The sequence below is a fragment of the Balaenoptera physalus genome (genome assembly GCF_965194825.1).
Source record: "Balaenoptera physalus genome assembly, chromosome: 13".
Lineage (NCBI taxonomy): Eukaryota > Metazoa > Chordata > Mammalia > Artiodactyla > Balaenopteridae > Balaenoptera > Balaenoptera physalus.
In genome coordinates, this window is record NC_138892.1 from 89,303,642 (window position 1) to 89,315,381 (window position 11,740).

Sequence of the window (11,740 nt, forward strand, 5' to 3'; positions counted from 1 at the left end):
TCTTCCAAACCTGTCATTTGATGTTACTTCCTGCCTGGTGCATATGTAAGATGATATGAAAAATGAGGTGTTGCTGGAAATCTTTATTAGTGACCTCACATTCATTGTTAGAAAGAATCAGGAGGGTCAGTGTCATCTCCTTTTGTCTCAAATCTGAGATTGTTCTCTCCTCTTCTACCACAAATTCAGATTTGCTTTCTTTTCAGCAGAATTTTCTTGGGAAAATTCAAGGCTAATAAAGAACTGTGTATTTGGTTCACTACTCATATATTTTCTCATTATTGTGCTTCTTTCACTCGGTTAGTAGAGTTTTTTTTTTTTTAATCAATATAAACAGTATCTTTTCTTTTTTAAGATTTCCATTGTCATAGTGTCATTACTGACACTGACAGCTGCCTAACAGTCATGTGAAATATATAATTGCCCAAGGAAGAACATTCCATGACCGATTCTTTCTCTTTCATATTAAAAAGAAGTTAGACAGGCTTGCTAAGCCCCAGGCTTCAGAACTTTATGTCAGCTCAGGAATTCTTTTTATTTTCCAGATATTATATTCATATATTTTTCTACATGTATCAAATGATTTTCTCTGGAATAAGTTTAGTAATATAGGTCTTCCCTGCTTTGTCCCAGGGATTGCCTTTTTGCACTTGTTCTAGATCTTTGTCTAGAGCACCACTCCCAGGTCCAAAAAGACAGAGATAATTCATGCCCTTAATTACTAGGTCTCTAGTAACAGTATAACCATCTCCCCAAATTTCAAATATTATCTAAACTGCTTTCTAAATTTTGAGTTTGAATTTAACGTAGACTTTTAATTTTTTTAAAGGGAATGTCAGCACATATACATTTTTTTTTCCTGATGGTGCTTTGATTATTCTTTCACTGTTTGCTGAAAGAACCATCCTTCAAGGCACACCCCTGACTGCATTAACATTCTTTCACTTCCCCTCTCTCTACTCCTTTTACCTTATCAAAAACTCTCATTCAGGACTAAAAAGGAAATACCTGAACTTTTTATGAAGTTTTTATCTTTTCTCAAGGACACATCATTCTGATTCCCTTAACATTTTCTAATTGCTCATTTTAATAGCCCTGATCATTTTTTGTTATGATCTTTTGGACCACCTCCAAATAATCCGTGAGTATGACATTCCTTTTTGTTTTTGTTTTTGCAAACTGGTAGGGAAAAGATGATATTATATCATGGCAGAGAGTGATTCCCAAGGAATAAAATCTTCAGGACAGTTAGAGAATTGAGGGCTGAGAAATTAATGTAAGCTGTGCAATTTATGTCAGACTGCATCTTGGTCGTAGACTTCAGGCTACTGTCATTTTAAGTTACTTTCTTTATGCCTTTGTACATTTCCCTCTAGCCACAGCCCACTTCGAGTAAAAATGAGGTAGATAGGAGTCTTTCTTTGTCTCTTTCTTATCACCCTCCGAACACTACAGGTCTTTAAGGCCCTGCTCTGTATCTTCCCCGTTTATTTTTGGGGTCCTAGGAAGATGTCTCACGTATACTCATGAACAAATTCACATGGCTATTCTTCATTTTCTCCACTATCAATAGTACATGTGCATATTTTCATTCTTGCCATAGGTGGTTCCCGTTATCAAGAGAAACAAGGCCACTTCAGAGTACCAAAGCTGCCATTCTGTCCAGATTTTTATGAGGTGCTGTTCTGAGGTCCCCTGACATGGCCATGCCATTGCCACCATGGTTAGTGCCACTGCTTTACCAGAGCATGTGATGGCTCCAGAATTTCTATGTAAGAGGTGTCTGGGCACAGCAGTTGGGTGGGGAGCGGGAAGAGGAAGCCTGGCAGAATTTGTTCTGAGGCTTTGTTTGTATTATGTATTTAGATTTTGGGTTTCCTAGTGTACCTTTAGAGGTTAAGGCGTTGATGGATATTAGCTAACTCAGGAGCCTTCATCGGAGTGTGACCGAGGCTGTGGTGATGTCTCAGGACTAATTCAGGGCAGCAGTCAACTCCAGGGGACAGTTTTTTAGGGTTCGAGATTAGCTCCTGACACTAAGTCATTGCTCAGGGCTCCTTTGCAAACATTCACTCCTCAAAACTCACTACATTCCTATAAACTCAAGATGGTAAAGAAGATGGGGGCACAGAAGCATCCATGGTAGCAAATTCTTCTTGGAAGTGACACTCTGTTTTGTCTCCCAAGGGGCACCTTAGGAAGGAGTTGTTTTTTCTGCTCCCATCCTCTTTACTTTTGCATGGAATCCCAAGGCTGGTGGGGAGTCCAGGGAGATGACAAACATGGTGGCCATGTTGGGATGCCCAATTTGAAGAGAAACTTTGTTTTTCCAGACATGTCTGTGCCAACTGGAGATTCAATGTGACAAACTCCTTGTGCATATGGGCCTGGCAAGAACCCTGGAAAGGAAGGAAGGCACACGTAATGATAAGAGCGAACACAATGGTCTTTTCCCCATCACAGCATTGTCAATCAAGGGGAAACATTATGACTCGGGTTGGAGAACAAGGAGGAATTATCGAAAGGGGCTCTGAGGGCTGAAAACAAACTTTTGCTTTTTAAAATACTGTACTCCTCAATTTATTTGTTTATTCCCCATCTTTTAGTTGGTAATTTCATTTTTCTTTTATTATTATTTTAATTTTGGATTATTGTTAATGTGTATCCTTTTAAATCTTGTTGCAAGATTTTATAGTTTGACTTTGCTCTGGAAGAGAATTTTATGTTTTTACACTTTTGCTGTTTTCTTTCAGTTCGTTTTATTCCTCAACTTTTAAAAATGTTAACTACTTTTCTAATTATTTTACTTTTATTCTATAAGTTACCTTTCTTTTTTCTTGGGGGGGGCTCCACTTTGTTTAATCATCTTTATTTATTTATTTATTTTACTGAGATTATTCCTTTTTCATTAGATACTTCTCTTTTGGAATTGTTTTTACATCTTCTTTATAGAAGTCAGGAAGGAGGCATGGTCATGGAGGCAGAGAAAGTCACCAAAACAGGGAAGCCTTGAGAACAGCGACACTTCTGTGCTCCCTTAATAGTTCCCAAATCCCTTTTAATGTTGAATCTGCTAAAACTTTAACTTGAGTGACTCAGGAGACCACCAAGTTTCAAATTTCCTCCCAGGATAATGCTAATATTACCTGCACTAACAGCACATTCGAACTGCCCAAATGGTGGTGTTTTCTCAGTTCCCTTATGAAGGGAAACATTATTTAAAATCCACAGTCTCTGCCGTATATGACTGTAGACATTGGGCAGAGCTCCAGCTCAGAGCTGGGCAAAGTCACACAAAACAGAGGGAGGTAAGAGATTCCTTTCAGGCAAACATTAACAAAATATCCCTAGTTTGACTTCAACAAGGACTTAGGCTGTCTTTACATTTTCACTAAGGCACTCTGAAAGGTGACATTGGAGAGGCTTCTTGATGGGTCTATCACAAGGAGTTATGAAGGGTAAACCAAAGCTAAATGCATTTTGATTTTTTGGGTACTATGGACTGTCGAGGAAGAAGAGAGCATCTTTTCTTCCAAAGAAGAGATCTACATGGTTTTGTTGTAAATGTCTGAATGTTAAAAACAAAAACAAACAAAAACAACCAAAATAACTCCAAATTAATTAAACTTTAAGGAGAAAACCCTCAAGGAGGAGAAGTTGGAAGAAATGGAAATGCCTTGATCAGGAGGCATCATGAACATTCAGCCTCAGGGAATGGCAAGCGTTGAAGGGGTCTTCAAAGGTGGTGAGATCTGTGCCTCAATGCCCTGACTCTTTTATGGGCTGTGAAATGCTTGGGAAAAATAGCCTTCAATGCTGAAGTCTTGAAAGCAGGAGCAACTGGTCACTCACATCATGTTCAAAATCCAAGAAGGAGCAGGAAGCCATTTTTATAGGCATGAATCCTATGAATTTGTATAACTTGCTGGGTTGTATTTAAAAGATTATCTTGATTTGTCTTCATGGCTTTAATCATCATTATGACTCACTAAATTTGATGGTGCTCATCCCTCCTTAAGTCCCTTAATTTCCTCTTATTTGAGAGAGAAAATAATTCCTTTAGTGGTGCTGACAGCATTCCACCCCACATTTAATCCTGTATTAGGATACTGTCCTAAATGTTTTCCCTACTAAAGACCTATATTCCCAGATTTTCCCTTTCTCTCCAGAAGAGGAAAAATTTATCTGAAGTTATTAAAGCATTAACTTTAACAACAACAATTTAAAAGCAAGCTAAAGTCTAGTGCTAGGAGGATGATTATATAAATTATGAAACAATGGCATTATGGAATATTATATGACCAAATTATAATAACAAACAATGTAATGAAAGGAATAGTATTATTGGGGTAAAAAGAAACATGTAAAACTTCATGTGTTTTGCAGAAAACTCATTAACTAACCACAAGGCCTCCCTATTTGGGAACTAAAAAGCATATTTATAAACCACTTCAGGAATAAAAAGAAAATCTAAATAGAAATGATAAACATTTACAACTATATGACCATGAAAACACCATATATCAAACTTCTTAATAAATTAGAAAGAATAAAAATAAATAAGTGTTCGGCTCAAGAAACTGTCAGAAGGAAAGTAAAATAAATCCAAATAAAATGGAAGGAAGTAAATATAAAACAGAAATAATGAAATAGAATACTACAACCAATGGTAAAAATCAACAAATCCAAAAGATCGTTCTTTAAAAGCCTAACAAAGTAGATAAGACCCTGGAAAACTAATTAAGAGAGAAAGCAAAAATAACAGGAATAAGAAAGAGGAAATAACTACAGAGGAGTAGAGATATTAAAATCCATAAGTGACTATTGTAAGTAAATTTACTTAATAAAAATTTGGAAGTCTAGACAAAATGAAAATGAAAAAAATTAGAGAGCTATAAATTAATGAAAAATGTTTTGAATGGACCAATTACAGTAAGAGAAACTAAAATGGTGGTAAAAATACCGATCTTCAAAAGACATCAGACAAAGATGATTTTATAGGAGAGATCTACTAAACCATCAAGGAACGATCATATTCCTATCTTTCATAATTTGTTTTACAATATGAAATATGATGGTAATTATGCAACTAACTTTTTGAGGTTGGTAATTTTTAATACAAAACCAGGCAAAAACTTCACAGAAAAATCAATTGGTGGATAATTTCATTATGGAGGTAGATACAAAATTATGTATGTTAAATTAATACAGCTGTCCATCCCAATAACAATGCATCATAACCAAATTTGGTCATCCCTGGAATGCAAAGGAAGTTCAATATCAGAAAACCTAGCAGTGTAAAACATTGTAATTCATTTTTAACAGATCTGGGGTAAAAAAAAAAAATATTGAGGTATAGGATTTGCCCTGAAATAAATGAAAAATTTCCATGATCATCCAGAACAAAAACTGAGGTGAACTTCCATTTTCTGGGGCCAAAAGAGAATCCGGGGGGGCCTGCCCTTTGTTGTGTGGGGATAACCTCCCGATGGGAGGAGGGCGGTAACTCTGCCATTTAAAGATCTGCCGGTGGTAATGGTAGTGAATTTTGCTTAGACTATGGGAGTCCTAAGACGAGACAGCTTAAAGTGATATAAGCTATATGGTGTGTCTCTTTTCTCAAGCCCTCAGCAAGTCTTGTTTACTTTCTCCCTGTTGTCTGAGTTGTATGACAGCAAGCTGAAAGATCAGTGCTCCTTCTCCATGGCCAGAGTGGCGCCATCAGATACGGAGGAGACTGGTGCCCAGCATAGCACCCATCCCATGAAGGTCAGAAGCCATGGCCACGATGTGACATTGAGACAATAAGCCTGCAGCGATATCAACTGAGGGGTACAATTTGGGGGTGATGATTGTAACAAATATATCAGTGGGGAAGTATATCAGAATCAACCTATGTATTAAAAGGATGGGGAATCTCATTCTTTAGCCCCAGTCTGAAAAGTCCAGGAGGTAGGCATTTTTCATTTCCTCCTAAACTCTAATATATCCTAAGGTTTTTTATTTTCTAGAATTTCTTCTTTTTTCCATTTATTTTGTATTTTTTTTCTAGTTTCATTTAGTAGAAATATAATATGATAATATCTACCATTTATGCAGATTCAGACTCAGTAAATAATAATTCATTATTTCATTTAATTCTCACACTGCAGGGAGATATTATTTTCTACATGTTAGAGCTGAGGACACTGGAGTTTAGAAAAAGATTTGCCAAGGTGAGTAGAAGAGCCATGATTTGAACCATTATTTACCTGGATCTGAAAACTTTGCCCTTACTCACTAAACTGTATTGCCTGTTCTCTATCCTTTTGATTTTAAAAATTATAAATGATAGCTTTCTCATTCACCCCTACTTCCAGCTCTCCTTAGCAATGTTTGGTTATGATCAGACTTTAAAATTATTGTCTTTAGGAGGGCTGTGAAATGCGTATAACTTTTTTTTTAAATAGATCTTTATTGGAGTATAATTGCTTCACAATAATTGCTTTATTGGAGTATAATAGTTTCTGTTGTACAACAAAGTGAATCAGCCATATGCATACACATGTCCCCATATCCCCTCCCTCTTGAGTCTCCTTCCCACCCTCCCTACCCCACCCCTCTAGGTCATAGCACATCACCGATCTGATCTCCCTGTGCTGTGCTGCTGCTTCCCATTAGCTAACTATTTTACATTTGGTAGTGTATATATGTCAATGCTACTCTCACTTTGCCCCAGCTTCCCCCTCCCCTGCCTACCCCCTGTTCTCAAGTCAGTTCTCTATGTCTATGCCTTTATGCACACACCCAACATCATACACAAAAATAAACAGGTATACCTTTAATGAACATTTATCTGTCATATCAATCAACGTTTGGTGCAGGAAAAATAAAAAAACTTTCTACATATACTGAGAATGAAGAGATTAATAGAGAATTTGGGAATTTACAAAATTATTGGAAGAGTTGGGGAAGTAGCCTTTAGGCTTGTCTGAGGTTACTTCTGGAAATCGTGAGTTGAAATCACACACTCCATTGCTGCCAATCAGTGACTAGAATATCCCTTCTACTGCTGCATGGGCTGCAAATACTTACAACCCAGGTAGCTAGAGAATGGACACTGGTAGCCTGGTGAAGACATTTCCTTCCACTCTGCGTGCCTGCCAAAACTGTCGAAAGGGACAGGGAAAAATGGCCCCCTCTTATCTCTGCCTTGTGAACTTCCCCTGAGTACACCTAACAGACAGGACTTAGTTTCCATCTGGAATCCTCACAGCTAGAGCGTCTAGAAATGTATTTTTAGCTTTCTCCACATTCCAAATAAGACAGGAAGCATGGAACCCACACTCCCCACCGCACCGGATGCATCCTGAAGTTGAGGAACTTCCAAGTGCTCGTTGGGCCCATGAATTTTTTTCTCCTATGAATTGAATGTTCACATCCATTGCTGATTTTCTTTTCAGCTGGTTGCCTTTTCCTTATAATTTATAGGCATTTATTTATTAACTTATTCTGAACATTAACCATCCATTGGTTGTATGCACTACAGATACCTTTTTTTAGTCTGTGTGGGTTTTTTGTCATAAAAGAAACTTTTATTATAACGTCATCAAATTTATCAATGATCTTCTTTATGATTTGTGCTTCTTGTGCATTTTTCAAAAGTTATTCTCTAACCTGAGGTCATAAGCCAAGTCTGTACATTTTCTTCTAAATGTTTTAAAGTTTTACTCTTCACATTTAGGTTTCTATCCATCCGGAATGTGTTTTTGAGAACTGTAAGAGAGAGAAGTGTAATTTTTATTTCATATTATAACAAACAAATAACTGCACAATTTCACCATGCATTATTTCATCCTTTCCTTTACTGATATGTAATGACCTTCCTATCATGAATTCTGTTCCCTTTTGTACTTGGGACTCTTCCACAGCTCTTTAATTTGGTCCAATTATCTTTTTGTCTATTTCTATTGCAATACCACAGTTTTAATTCCCATATTTTTATAAGATATTTTTATGACTCAGAGTTAGTGCTAAGTTCCTATTCTTTTTCTTTTAAATCACTGGCACTTCTTGACCCTTTACCGTCGCATAAGGATTTTAAAATCAGTAAGTTCTCATTAAAAGAAGTTGGGGTTTTGTTTCGATTTGTATGATATTTATAGATTAACTTGGAGATAACGTACACTTGATGTTCAAATATCGAGTATTCATATACTCATGCATGACCCACTTTATTTGGGTGGATCTTCTTTGATGTCTTTCAATACATTTTCTAAATGTCTTCATAAAGTCCTTACATATATTTTGTTAAACTTATTAATAGGTACATTACTGCTTTTTGAATGGAAGCATCTTATCTTGCTAGTTTTTATTTTTGTTTGTTGATGGTGTATAGAAACACCATTAATCCTACAACCTAGCTAAACTTGAATTTGTTCTTACAGATTCATTTGGATTTTTTTCTTATAGCTAATCATAGTGTCTGAGAATATTGACAATTTTGTTTTTCCCTTTCCAGTCCTTACACCTCCTATTTCTTGTGCATGTGCTAAGAAGTCCAGCACAACTGTGAATAGCTAATACACTCGGAGTGAGGGACACGTGGATTAGGGGCCAGCTGGTTCTCACCAGGGGTGCTAATCTGTAAGGGGCGCTAAAACTTCAGTGGAACAAATCAAATATATGGTGCCAAAAAACTCAGGTTTCCACAAGCAATTCCTTATAATTTTGGCAAAATGAATATTGGTGCTGCTCCCACCAAAGTGGAGATGCCCTGAATGGAAATTTATTAAAAAACTACCCTTTGCCAGCCAACTCTGAAGCTAGTTCGTAGACAGTCACCTGAACTTGGCAGCTAAAGTTCTGAAACAAAAAATGATTGCATAGTGCTATTTACTGGAAACAAGTGATTTTCCTTATTACCTAAATTTTAATCACTTTACTGTGATGCTTCCCAAATGTACCTGGTTCAGAAAAAAAAAAAAGGAAGGTGGAATGTAAACCTTAAGAATTGGAAAACATTTTGCCTTTTTTACTTCAGTCACTGGAAGCAAATTACTAAGAAAATTTATATGTGAATATAATATTTGTTAATAGATAATTGGTGTCTCTCCATCTTCACTAAATCATTTTAAATGAAAATTGCTTAACGATTATTTTCAAAGGGGACCAAATTATTAGCTTGTTCAAGTTAAGTCCTGTGAAAAAAGGATCTGAGCGTGATACATCTTTGAGAATGTTTTGATTACCTAAGTTCACGACTGTGTCAGAAAGTTAAGCATAATTGTGTGCACACATACACACACAGACACACTCAAATATCTAAATTTAGATCAGAGGTTATGGGCATTTGTCCACCTGCCTTTTGGGGTGAAAGGGCCCTTTGATATACATTTGACATATCCTTGATTTTCCTTCCTCCTTTAATTCACAGAGAAACATTTATATTATTCAGTCTTTGTTTTCAGACAATTTTTTGGATCTAGGCCAACATCTCATAATTCAGTCCTGCCACTCACTCATTTCACTTCTGCTTGAAGTTTTTCTTTTTCCTTTTTTCTATCTCCATGCCATGCTTTCTTTTGATCTCTGTTAGTTTTTTAATCTTTTTTCTTTTTCCTGTCACTCACTCTGTAGCAGCTCAGAAGCTCTGTAAGAGTGAGGAGAAAGGTACTAACCAAGGCTGATGTGTGTGTGTGTGTGTGTGTGTGTGTGTGTGTGTGTGTGTGGAGAGAGAGAGGGAGAGAGAGGGAGAGAGAGAGGGAGAGAGAGAGGGAGTGAGAGAGAGATTTGAAGAACAAAAAGCCAAGGATAAACAAAACTTGTGTAGATCAGCTACCAAGTAGGTCTGAGATATATATACATATAATAGGTTACACATTTAGAACAAGCTACTGTGTAGGTTGCCAAGTCATAAGTATACTTTTTCAATTATAGACACAAGAAAGGTTTAAAAACACACACAGTGTGTTTATTAAAGATGAAAGTAAAGTAATAACAATTAGAATAAGTATGAATTTGATGAGAACTAAACAAATAGCAGAGGAAATTCCCAGTTGAGCATAATATATACAGAGAACCATTTTATTCCTAAGAGAGCAAATATTTATTATCTGAGCCCACTTCAAAGTTTATTTGAATACCTGACCCAGGCCCCTACCTCCCGTGCTGTTTAGAGATAGATATTTGTCAGAGGACCTTACTGGAAGACTCCCAGCTGCTGTTGAATATTCACGCTACAAGTGATCACTTCCAAATGGTCCTGCCTTTTTCCATCGAAATCATCAGAAGCAGAAACAGAAGTGCTACCAACTGTACTGCTTTTCCACAGGAGCCTGCTTTCCAGTGGAGAGACGTAGACATAAAAACAAGCCAGTGCAGTACAGTTATCGTGCTTGAGAGTAAAACTGTAAAGAAAGCAGTGGAGCATGGAAGAGAGAGCGGGCAGTCCCACTGGAGAAGGAGGACAGTCAGGAAGAGCTTCTAGTGGAGGGATCACCCAGAGCAGGAGGTCTGGGAGGCTGGGCGATTTCAAAATCCCATGAGACATTAGCGCTATTCTGCACACTAGGGTTTGTGGGTGGTGGGCTGCACACTAGGAAATGAGTATAGACAGGCGAGTGGCATTCACTGAGGAGCCTTATGACTTGCTATGGAATTTGGAATTTTTCCTGAGTGAAATGCGGAAGGAAGGGAGGAGTCATGAGGCTAAGCTTCTAGTACTGATTGTCATCATTGAACTGGATGACGGTAGATAAATTACATAACTTGGTGGATTTCAGTTTCACACCTATGTGAGGAGAGGGGGCAGAGAAAATCTCTGGGGTCCTTACTTATTTTGATCCATACTATTGATAAGAGCTATCATTTCTGAGTGCTTATGATGTACCAGACACTTCATTTGCTTTGTCTCACGTAATCCTTGCAATAACCGTGAGATAGATATGACCAACCCCCATTTACTACTAAGAGGTTGAGTTATATTAACACATCCAATAAGAACCTAGACTTGAATCTATATGTATTTTCCCAAAGCCAATGAGGTTTTTATTTTTATTTTTTGGTGGTGAAGAGATATTCACATTTATTTCTCAGTTCTTTTTTCTGAAAATGAAAACTTTGTATAACCACTTAACACCAAAGCCAATGAGGTTTGTTTTTATTTTTGGTTGTGTTGGGTCTTTGTTGCTATGCGCAGGGCACTACTTTTTGTTGCAGTGCGCGGGCTTCTCATTGCGGTGGCTTGCCTTGCTGCAGAGCACGGGCTTCAGGTGTGCAGGCTTCAGTAGTTGCAGTGCGTGGGCTCAGTTGTTGTGGCTCACGGGCTCTAGAATGCAGGCTCAGTAGTTGTGGTGCACAGGCTTCGTTGCTCTGCGGCATGTGGGATCTTCCCGGACCAGGGCTCGAACCCGTGTCCTCTGCATTGGCAGGCGGATTCTTAAGCACTGTGCCACTGGGGAAGTCCACCAATGAGGTTTTAACAGGACATTTTTTGGTGCTTCTTTAATTCTAAAATTTTTAATAAAAAATTTCAGATTTTAATAAAAAATTTAAAAGTATTAAAATTGTTTTAAATTTTAATTAAAAATTTTGTAAAATGAGGTGTAATACAGATCTTATTTGAAAGATGGTGGCCAGTTTCTATATTCTATGAAGACAGAATAAAAAGAAATGGGTTGCAAATGCAGTATCTCAATTGATTCCATTTAAGGGTAAGGAGCATTTTTAGGTAGTGGAGGCTATTAGCCATAGTTGTGGT

General features: G+C 37.3%; 1 long non-coding RNA gene across 1 annotated transcript in view; it reads right to left on the bottom strand.

The window, feature by feature from the left end:
- LOC309640724 overlaps positions 1-11,740 on the bottom strand; it is a 233,248-nt gene that overhangs the window by 26,190 nt on the left and 195,318 nt on the right. The gene's annotated exons all lie outside the window — the stretch shown is intronic.